The 11,920-nt window shown below is 40.1% G+C and overlaps 1 protein-coding gene across 1 annotated transcript in view; it reads right to left on the bottom strand.

Annotated features, from left to right (window-relative positions):
• Positions 1–811: 811 nt before the first annotated feature.
• Positions 812–11,920, bottom strand: part of CDK14 (cyclin dependent kinase 14) — a 606,215-nt gene continuing 595,106 nt past the window's right edge. Inside the window, exon 16 of the transcript XR_006196800.1 lies at positions 812–1,083. The gene's annotated coding sequence lies outside the window, so the exon portion shown is untranslated. The remainder of the gene's footprint in view (positions 1,084–11,920) is intronic.

Genomic DNA, 11,920 nt, shown 5'->3' with positions numbered 1-11,920 from the left:
TATACATATACCTACATATGTGTATATATGTGTGTGTATGTGTATAAAGCCAAATATTAGGACATGAAACCTGTGCATTCATAGATATTATTGCTTAGGACAAAGGTAAAGTGGGTATTTGAAAAAGATTATTGGTAGTTGGTAGTTAGGAAAAATATATTTGTCTTAAAAATTAGGCAATTAGTAGTAACAGAAAATAATGTAGTTTTTATAGCAAAAATTGCAACTACAGTTAAGGAAATACCATCTTAGAAGAAAGATAAGAGAGCCTCTGTTCCTTGGTTTCAAATTTCTGAGTATGGGATTTAGATCCCAGGGCAGAATTTAGAGAACAGTGATTTCTTACATCTGGATTGATCGCCCCTGTTTGTAAAGCCCCTTTTCATGCTGTTGCTTATTTTCAGGTCAGGCATAATTATTTTTGTTTAATAGATCAGGAAACGGACTAAGTGTCCTTGAAAAGTTGTGCAAGAGCAAGCTGGCAAGTGAATAAAAATCTGCATATGTTGTAATACTGTTTAGGGAAAAGAATCATATGCTAACTAGTTTTTACAAAGTGGAGAACTGTTTACTAAAACCAGCGGTCATTCATTTAACTCCTTGGAAACCAGCATTGCTAATGGTGGTTCTATTTATCCAGGGCCTTTCATCTACCATTTGCTGGACACAGTGCTGGGAACTGAGAGCTCAGAGGGGATCACCTGGCCTGTTATTTCAGGAGCTTAAATCTGGCCACAGGTTACACACTGCTAGCTGACTTTTACTTGAATAGTAGGGTGTTATGTTTTAAAAAAATGTATTGTTAGCATTTAAGAACCTGGGAATTTCACATAATAATCTGGTGTCTGGCTTAGCTTAAAACCATGTGAGGATCTCCCAAAACCACATCCTGGGTTCCTGGTTAGTTGGCCTTTGGTAAGGCCCATGTACCCTCCAGACTGACACAGTCCTTAGCTGGAATCACATCTCTTTCTCTCATTCACCTTGGAGAGCCCAGGTGTGGAAAGCGCTGCAGACAAGTCATCAAGTGTTACAAATCCGCCCTCTCCAGGGAATGATAGAATAAGCAAGGTGGACATTAGCCTAAAATGTAAAAAACACAAATCGGTAGAAATCAACCATGTTTTCATAGAACCTAAGGTGAAATATTAAAATACATAATACATCATGTTGCCTGCAAAATATTCTTAAATGCTAAGGCTGTTTACAAAATTCTTCCACATAATTTACTACTTCCACCACGACTTTGAGAAAGAGACTAGGCAGGAATTATTATCTACATTTTATTGGTTACAAAATTGAATGTCTAAAATTGAAAGAGGTGTCCTAGAAACAGAGCCTGAGACAGGGATTTGAGTGCAGGCAATTTCTTGAGCAGGAAAACCTTACCAAGGGAAGGAGTGAAGCAGGACGAAGAAGGTGAAGGGCATGGGCTCAGGGAGAGGCTACTCTGGCCTGGGCCATGGTTGGAGGGTACCCTGGAGCATTAACCACACCACAGAATTGCTCCCTCCTGGGCTCAGGGTGTCAGCCTTTGGTACACTTATCAATCAGCCATTAGCTGTGGCCTCCCCCTACCAACTTCCAGGGTGAGGTGGCTCCTCTTATATTAGTCCACGACAACTTTTCCCCATGTAGGGTCTTATGTAGGTCTTTAGCAGCCAACAGTCAGAGGAGTGGGGGTAGGGGAGGGGTAGGGATTCAGCAGTCTAATAAAGGGGATGTGGGAGGGGGCACCATAACAGCAGCTTTGAAAATACTGAACATGTGGCTATTCACAGTGAGATTCAACTACTAACACTCTTAGGCAGTGTAGATACACACACACACACACACACACACACACACGCACACACACGTCATACACAATGTGTCTCAGGAGGTGGCAATTTCAGAAAATATACCAGGTTCCTTCCAAAACCAGAAAGTTCTCAGTCTGCATGTTGAGAAACTGAAAAGTGGTTCTACCTTTATAAAATCCAGTTTCACAGCATATTCTGTGTAAACTATGGAAATTGAAAATTAAAGTCTAAGATTTTATAAATCAGTAGATAATATCAAGTATATCTGTAGAATATACATAATATCATGCACATTGATATACATATACATATTTACACATATATAGAATATATATGTATGGATATATAGTATATGTATGGATATAAATATAGATATATGGTGTGATTGTTAATGTTTGTTTGGAAAAAGTATCTTGCCACAGAAAATGGAAAGCATTGTGTTCAAAGCGTTTAGAAAATAAATTCTTCTTCGACAGAGCCTAGCCCGTTGGGATTTGTCATAAGAAGGAAGAAAGAATTTCCAAGAAATACCAAGTTGTCCTTCTGGCATTTTCCTACTTTGTTCTGAAACAATTTGAGCTCAGAAGCACATTTCATCAACTATAGAAGTTATAGGCTTTGCTAAATGTGAATAGAAGAGAAAAATGAGATGCGTCGTTTTATTTTTAACCTTAAAATGAATTTTAGATAGAAATGTAATAGAATTCTCCTTATTAAAGGATGCTAATTATGTGTACATCCTTCACAATTGATGGGACATTGTCAATATTAGCAATTGTGGCAGACCAGGGAGAGAATAAACAGGCAAAAGTCCACGGTAAAATACAGTTTATTTTATTTCTTCCCTGATTTTTTTTCTTTCCATAACACCTTCCAGATGCCATCCCAAAGCTATTATCATAACTGAATATTTTACATAATGGAAAGCCCAGGCACCTCAGATCTCCTTTTGCATGACAAATGCTTAATTAGAAAAATAATAGGATGGAAATGAAATTGGTATTTACTATGACTGGAACAGAGAAGTGTCCTGGAGAAGAAGAAAATTCAGTTTTAATTCACCAAAGGCAAAAAAGGAAAAAAAAAAAAAAAGCAAGCAAGCAAGAAAATCTTACATGATGAATAGTGGAAACAAATCAGAGGCCAATGTGTTGCTGTTGCCTATAACTGGGATAGAAACTCTCTCTCACACACATACATACACATACACACACATACACACACGCACACAAACACACACACACACAAAGAATGTGATATTAAAGTTAAGTTGAAGAAGTCCTTTTTAATCGCTTGTGAAAAGTCAGGCCCTCTAAATGCTGCATTTCCAGCAGATTAAAGTGTACACCAAATTAGTGTATCTTCCAATTCTGCGCTGCATTAACAACCTAATTATAACTGTGAAATAATTCAGTGTGGAACCATATGCTAAAATATGGTAATTGCTCTGGCATGTTTTTGAAGAACTAGTTGTATTTTCCTGTGTCTCTTTGAGTTGCTGTTGCTTATTTGTTGCCTTTGGCCAGTGATCAGAGGCCACAGGCTCTTCCTTGCCCCAGCATATGAAAACTACATAAATTCGCCCCTTGCATTTATTTGCAGATTCTCATTTCTTTAACAGGAATACACTTTGTCACACAAAAGTAGGCATGGTTCCACACAGGTTGGACCCCTGAATCCTTTGTCCATCTCAGTCCTGCTCTTCTAAAGCAATCTAAAATGTGCATGGGGGTGGTGATGGGTATTGAAGAGGGCATCTTTTGGGATGAGCACTGGGTGTTGTATGGAAACCAATGTGACAATAAATTTCATATATTTAAAAAAAATTTAAAAATGTGCATGGGGTGTACAGTTTGTCAGAATTCTTTTTGGGGAACATGTACAAAAAGTAGGAAGACTTGAATTATTCGCTAAAATGCTGGGCCATAGAATATTATGTGCATTTCAGTCCATTGGAGTTGATGTCATTAAGGTTATTCCACAGTTGTTTGTTCTCATTTTGTGTTTTCTTGTCTTTTTTTTAAATTAAGACTTCATATTTTTTTAGAAGTTTTAGGTTTAGTTCAGAGATTTTCCATATACCTCTTGCCCCACACATGCGTAGTTTCCTGTTATCAACATCACTCATCTGAGTGGTACATTTTTAAACAAGGATGAACCTGCACTGATACACTATAAGCACTCAAATTCCAATTTACATTATAGGTCACTCTGTGTGTTAGACAAATACATAGTGACAGAGAGCCATCATTATAATATCATACAGCATATTTTCACTGCCCTAAAAATCCTCTGCGAGCTGCCTATTCATCCTCTTCACCTGTCTGGCAACGCCTGATCTTTTTACTGTCTCCATTGTTTTGTCTTTTCCAGAATGTTGTATAGTTGGAATCATATACTATGTAGACTTCTCAGGTTGAATTATTTTACCTAGTAATATACATTTAAAGTTCCTCCATATTTTTTCAGGGCTTGATAGCTCATTTCATTTTAGTGCTAAAGAATATTCCAGTCTGGGTGTGCCACAGTTTATTTATCCATTTAACTACTGAAAGACATCTTGGTTGCTTCCAAGTTCTGGGATTTATGAGTAAAGCTGCTATAAATAACCATGTGCATGTTATGTTTACTTTAAAAATTTTTTACTTCTAGTAGACCAAGGATAAATTAAGACCACCACATGAGATAGGCTATTCAGATTATTGGCTATGAATTTTGTTGCCTTCAAAATGCTACATAGCAAGTCCTCAACATGGGAATGTCTCAGTAATTTCTTTGTGTGTGTGCCCAATTTCACCTGTCACCATCCCACCAGACTTTGGCCCAATTTTTTATTGGGAAAAGTATGAAGATAGTGCCTATCTCTGCCTATCTATAAATAAATATGAAATTACACAGAATAAACCTCTTGAGTCCTACCTTTCTCTTCTAGCTAAGTTGTCTGAGGTATATACTGTTTGGCATTTGTCACTTAGTATTCTTAGTGTCAAATCCAAGACCGAGGAGATGATTCTATGTATCAATCAATGAGCATCTTCACTGTGACAACCATATGACTCATATTTCTTGCTTAGTCAGAATATCTGTCCAGCTTCATGTATTACCTTCGAACGAGGGCAGTGACAGGACTGCAATGGTTGGGCCATGGGTTTGTTAAATAGGTGAGAAGTCAGAAACTATTCCAATTCATTCATTGTGCCATTCAATATTCTTTTGCTAAGTGCCTACTGCTACACTAGGCTCTGGGAGTTGAAAACAAAATGAAATTTAGTGTAGGGTGTGGGAGGGCAAGGTAACGCCAGACAGATTTGCAGATATGACATCAAAAGGAGCCCTGGAGGCTGAGCTGTAGGTGCAATGTGGGAAGGAGGCACCTGGGGCATGAAGCTTCATGGGAAAAGCAGTGGGAGATCCCTTCCTTTCTGTTCCTATCACCGATGCCCAAATTCTGGCCAATATCCCTTCTTACCAGGACTGCTGATTGACTAATATTTCCCTGTCCCCAAATCTATGCCTGCAAAGCCATCCTTCTTGCTATTGCCAGAATGGTTTTTCCAAGATGCAAATCAAGCAGCTTGCCTTCACTTTGAGGACCATGGCCACACTCATCAGCAAGGTCTCCCCATAAGCTGGCTGTGCCTGCCTCTCTCCATGCTTTACCCCACACTTATGTTCTGGCAAAAGTAAACACTTGGGTGCCTATCACACTGGACCACTTGGGATTCTTCCCTCCATTCAGCCTGTGCTTAAGATTCTGGACTTAGCTGCCACACAGCTCTGGGTCTGACTGTGGGGTCTGCTGCTTCCAAACTCTACGACTGTGAGAAATTTTGACACATGAGCCTCAGTTTGTGAAGTGGGGATGGTAATAGAATCTGCTTCACAGCAGTTGTGGGAATTAAATAATGAATGTATAACACATGTTAAGTTCCTAATCTGTAATAGCTGTTCAACATATTTACCTATTCCTACTATTTTTTTAATTTAAGACTTAGGTTAGGCTTAATCTTTTCAAGAACTTTTCATTGTTCTGCCTCCAATTTCATAGGCTTCTCTTCAGTGTTCCTCATTACCCTGGGTATCGCTCCTATTGTAGCGGACTCTAAATATTGTCCTGCATCCAAATTATTGTTTCAGACTGTGAACCTCATGGGGGCAGAGACTGTGTCTTTCTGGTCATTCCTGGACCCAGTGTCTGGCATCATGCCTAGCAGTAAGCAGTGTTCTGTTTGTGTTTGTACATTGAGTGGACACAGCCCTGAGAAGGCAGCTGAGGCAGGAAGGGGCAGGCATATGCTTTGCATTGCAGAGGGGGCTTCTGTAGCCACAGCCAGGAATGCAGGCCAGTCAGGAGATGGAGTCACAGAGGGTCAGGCATCCTAGTATCCACAAGATAAAGATGGCAGAATCCATCAAGTGTCTGGACAACAATCTCAGAACCCAGTGGTAGGATGGGGAGCCCAAAGCTTCCTGAGGCCCATCTCTCTCTGCTCCTTTTGCGGCAGAGGCCCTATAGGTTCATCCTGACTAGAGGTGGCGTGGGGGTGGGCAGGAAGCAGGGCAATTTTGTCACAACAGACACTGAAAAAGGAAATCCTGGAAAATCAGCAACACCTTCTCTGCTCAGTTAACATTTTCTTTTTATAATTAGAAATATTGTGGAAAGAAAGGATGTCTTCCTTTTTGGAAAGTTCCATATTGGTGACCCACAGAGAAACAGTCATTTCAGTTACGTATCCTGCACTATGGCTTTGCTGTTCCAAATTTTGACTTGAAGAAAGAAAAAGATTCTGAAATGGTCATGAACCTTTGCAGGTGTTCTGGCTTAGCCTTAACCTCACAGAATAGGGCGGCGGGTTGAAAAGGAATGTAACCTCAGCAGAGATGAGCCTCCCTTCTGCTTATGGGTCACAAAATTTATGTCCATCTTTTATGGGCAGTCCTGGCTTGGGTGTCCTTTTCCATATGACCAACAGGAAACAAACAGAAAGTCAGACAGACAGAGAGGCAGGAAGTTCTGAGAGCTGCTTCATGGTTATTGTTACTAGGGAAACCAATTCTTTAGTATTCATGTGTTCAGCAGACGGCTGCTCTGAATCTCCGAGGCTGAGGCGATATCACAGAATGGCACAAGGGAGAAGAAGGGATGAAAACAGCCAAACAGATAAATGTGGAAACTGTTTAAGAATATGTTGGTAATTTAGCCATCATCTGTGCTTTCTAGTGGCTTTAAAAATGAGATCATTGCCAGCATCAAATGCTTTAAAGAGTGATCAGGAGCACGTCTTCCCTCTGCATTTATATAATCATATTCACATAGTATCCACATACTTGGAAGAAAAGGGGACAAAGATCCTTGAGATCTGGTTCCATTTTGAAAAAAATCATCATTGTGTGAAAAGGGTCCCTGAAATTTAGCTCTATCTGTTATCCCCATTCCAAAATGCTTTTCCTTAAGTATCCAAAGATGGAGGTGGTAAATGTATTGTTAATGACCTCCAATTTTCTCTAGCAGAATATGGGAGCATTTGCCATGGTTGCTGAGCATCACTCCCCAACTGTAAGAAAAGTCAGTCCCATGGAAGTCCCAGTGCCAAAAGGACACCCATAATCCTGCTGACTGACCTGTGGGTGGCAAACGTCTTAAGAATATGAAGGAGTGAAGTCAGGGAACATGGAACCCTGCATTGCTTATCAGACTGAGGTAGAAGATACTAGAGAGAGAATATACTCCTTACCTTCACTGAGCCCCGATCATCAAAATGATGCTCAGTGAGTCTTGCATTTGAGATTGTGGCCAACTAGCAACTCTTCTAATGAGAATCCAGGGAAGAGGATAGCTGAGAACTCCTTCTCTCGTAGAAAAATAATATAAACTCGAAACACTTCTTAAGTGAAAAACAATGCCATGCCCCTTCACCTTTTGTCTCCATGGTCTAGGGGAAACATTTGGGGAATTCTATGGACATCTCTTGTTTGGAGATACAAGTATCCACTGAATTAGATCATCATTAATATCCCACTATAAGGTCATGTCACTGGCATCCTTTCCCATACCCAATTAGCATTAATTGAGCATATCTGCATTCAAAGCCCTCTGTTGGATGTGGTCAGAGATGTGAAAATGACTATGACACAGCCTCATAATTCAAAGAACCCACAATCTAATTGATGGAAAACAGTGAAAAATGTAAATCTGAGCAGTTGACAACTTTCCTTAACATTCTTAAAAATTCATCATATGACCTGAATTTCCCTGGCCCCTGTCCAACTCTCCTCTGTTTCTGTGGCCCCAGCCCACTCCCCTCCTGACACTGGCTTCTGCAGCTTTCCAGCTCCTGTATACTCTGAAAGTTCAGATCTCAATTCTAAAGTCACTTCTTCCGGGAAGCTTTTCCTCATTCCCCAGCTCAGCCCCCTGTTGTTTCATCTCATTCTACTCTCTTTTTGCTCTACTGTGCTAACTGCAGTAGGACCACCTATTTATGTGGCTGTTTGATACTGGCTGTCCTTCCCATTAGACTCCACATTTCATGGAAGCCAAGGCTGAGGCAGCTTTTGCTCATCACTGAGTCCTCATGCCCATCATAGAGCCTAGTACAGAGTTGGCTCTTGGCAAATATCTTTCTTTCTTTCTTTCTTTCTTTCTTTCTTTCTTTCTTTCTTTCTTTCTTTCTTTCTCTTTCTTTCGAGAGAACATATGAGCAGGGGTGGAACAGAGGGAGAGAGAGAACCTCAAGCAGGCTTCATGCCATGACCTGAGCCAAAATCAAGAGTCAGATGTTCAACCGAGTCACCCAGGTGCCCTGACAAATATTTCTTAAAAAAATAGATGTTTATATAATGAAATCAGTTAGAAGGTAATAGAAACAAGACCTTGAAGCAGAGGGTTTTTAAACACTGTGGCTGGGGGTGGTTATTTCTTTTCCAAATGTATGCTATGTACCATGTGCCCTGCACACAGAATGCTTGTGAAATGAATGAATGAGTGAATGAATGAATGAAGTAGAAAAAAAACTCTCATTTTTCTCTTTGTTTGTTTATATGATTATACTTTACACAAACAGTTATGTTCAAAAGGCTTTCTTCTTTTTTGGTGCTATAATCTTGTGAAAAATTGTTTAAAAAGAAACAATAACTAGTCAAAAATCCAGGATCTAGTTGAGCAACACTTCTTTGCCATTTCCACCAAAAACAGATTCTGGATTATAAACATCTGTAGCAAAACACTGGACAACTTCAATTTTGTAAGAGAGAACTCCTGGCTGCTTGGCTGACCCAAGAAGCTTCTCTCATAGGTCCTTAGAGCTGTACCTATAGTTCGTTTTTTGTTTTGTTTTTTTTTTTTGATTAATTGAGTCATTCATTGATTTATTCAACACACATTTATTGAGTATCCACTGTATACTAGTTACTGGGCTATGGTATCCACTAAACACCAGGGAAAAAGACATTCAAAACTTCTGGCAGTTAAGTTGGGAAACTAGATCTATAAATAGATGATCCCACCGTAGCAGCAGACTTGGGAAACAATGCCTTGAGTACTCAGTACTTCCCCATTTGTAGCACTGGTCAGACTCATTATCCTACTTCTAATGGCTGTGAGCTCCACAAAGGCAAGCCTGCTTTTAGCTTATCCATCTTTGCACCTCCAGCAACTAGCACTATCCCTGGCACCTAGTGGGCTTTCAGTAAACACTTATCTATTGACTAACTGTAGCTAACGTTTCTTATATGAGCCAAACCCTGTGTTTGGCATGTTAACGTGCATCGCCTCATTTAATCCTCATACCACCATTCTGATATAGTTGTTATTATTATCTCCATTTTACACACGAGGAAACTGAGGCATAGAGAAGCGGAGAAGCTTGACAAGGACAGGCAGCAAGCAAAGTGACAGAGCCAACTTTCTACCGAGGTCTGTCTGATGTATAATCACCATGTGTTCCTGCTTTTCTAGTGGGTTGAGCCATAGGATATTGCTGACATTTGCTCCTTTGGGCCACAGAAATAGCAAATGTATAAGTAGATAAGTAATATATAAATACTTATAACCTAATATAAGTAGATGAAATAAAGTAAATGAAAGGTTATAAATGGGGTGCTGGAGAAGCAGAGCAGAGACAGGTCAGGGATGGCTTCCTGGGGCAGCTTTGCAGAATGGCTAGGGATTAACCATCATTTTACGTGGAAGGAGGGGAGCAGCATGGGCACTTACATACTCCCTAACTCAACATGTTTGTTTTGGGCCCACCGTGGGCCAGACCCTGTGCTCATGCAGAGAGCAAGCAGAGCTTGGAGTCATGCAGCAAGGAGAATCATAATGAAATGGGGGTATTAAAATAGTCTAGTACAATGCTCTAGAATACACAGGAAAAGCCTAGATGTGAGAACAGGTCAGTGCTTCAGGTAGGAGCAAAAGATACTGGGCAGAGGAACAAGAGGAGAGGAAATGGGTCCCACCAGAAAGGGCCCTGATGCCTGGCATGGACTGGACACAGAATGCAGGAGAAACCAATGGAGAGTGTGCAGCAGAAGAGGGCTTCCAAAGATTCCCTCAACTACATCATGGAGGAGGATTTGGAAGGGAATGAATGGGCAGCAGGAAGAGCGCTTGAAGCTGTTTTGGGTGTAAATTGAGAGCTTGAGTCTCACAGGGACACTGGAAACACTGATGCTCAAGGCCAATGAAATTTACAGTAAACCCCGAGAATTATCAGTTTCTCTAGATACCCTGTGAAACACAGATGTTCTAATTTATTTTGCTTAAATCTCTAGAAAGCCTCAACTATCTTTCTACACAAAGAATCTATATACCAGGTATCTCTTTGTGCTAGGTTCCCTCCTTGAAACCCTTTAGATGTGTTTCAGTTTGGTTCCCTGGCTGTTAGAAGTTGTTTTTTTTTAACATTTATGTTCATGGAGGAAGAGGTTTTGATCAAAGATTATGGAACTCCAACTCTTCTAAATCCAGATCTGTTTCTCAGTTCCACATGTCTCCTTGAATAGAGTCAAGAACTTCTATTCTGGCTCTTAATGTTTGCAGTATGATTTTTTTTAATGTTTACTTATTTATGTTGAGAGAGAGAGCAAGCAAGGGAGAGGGAGAGAGAGAATCCTAAGCAGGCTCCAAGCTGTCAGTGCAGAGCCTGATGCGGGACTCGATCCTATGAACTGTGAGATGGTGACCTCAGTTAAAATCGAGAGTTGGATGCTCAGCTGACTAGGCCACCCAGGGGCCTCTGCAGTATGATTCTTGAATTTGCTGCCTCAGATTTCCTCTGTTCTATCTCTTATGACAGACATGGGCCAATTTTGCTCCCCATTGGCATTCAAACAGATGTAAACATCCCAGATACCAAGGAAAATATTATGGAGCCTGTTCAGCATTATGACATAGCTCTGTAACCCACCCCCCCATATGTCCACTATAGTGAAAGCTATTAATAATTTATAGAGGATATGCAGATTTAGATTTTAAAAATCAACCACAGAAAGTATTTTTATATAGAACAGGTTGACTTCTACATATATCTTTAAAAAAGTATGTTATAATGTACTTGGCAAAGGTCAATCAAACTTGACCAAGTTTGTCATAAATAGATAAAATGAGACATTAAAACATTAAGACAATTCAGCAAAAGGCCATATTCTGGTTAAGTGCATGATCATACATTCAAATATGTTCTTTGAGATTCTCTGTTCAAAAGTAGAGCTTGACCGTTGGGCTTTCCCTGTTTAAAATTAAGGCAGTCTGTTAGCCTGGCTACTCTGTCTGGTCATGAACAAACTTTTTGGATAGAGGTGACTGGCTGTCAACCTCATCTGCCATTCTTGGAGGCTGAGCAGAAAGTTAGTTATAGGGTTGCTAATTGGTAACTTTTATCCCAGCATTAGCTTTCTATTGCTGCTATAATTCCCATGATTTTAGCCAACAAAATTCCCCCTAAAACAATGAAGCTTCTTTACTTCCTGAAGGTAAATCTAAAAAAGCACCCTTGTGGGAAATAGTCACCTCTAATGTCCCATTTACCGCAGATGGCTGCAGCGATTTGAATCCTCTAAAAGAGCAACAATGAAGATTGATGTTGCCATCTGTCTCTGGTAGATTTAAATGT

The sequence above is a fragment of the Panthera leo genome, chromosome A2 (assembly GCF_018350215.1).
Source record: "Panthera leo isolate Ple1 chromosome A2, P.leo_Ple1_pat1.1, whole genome shotgun sequence".
Taxonomy (NCBI): Eukaryota; Metazoa; Chordata; class Mammalia; order Carnivora; family Felidae; genus Panthera; species Panthera leo.
Note: the sequence above shows the minus strand (reverse complement) of the source record. Positions and strands in the feature narration are given on the sequence as shown.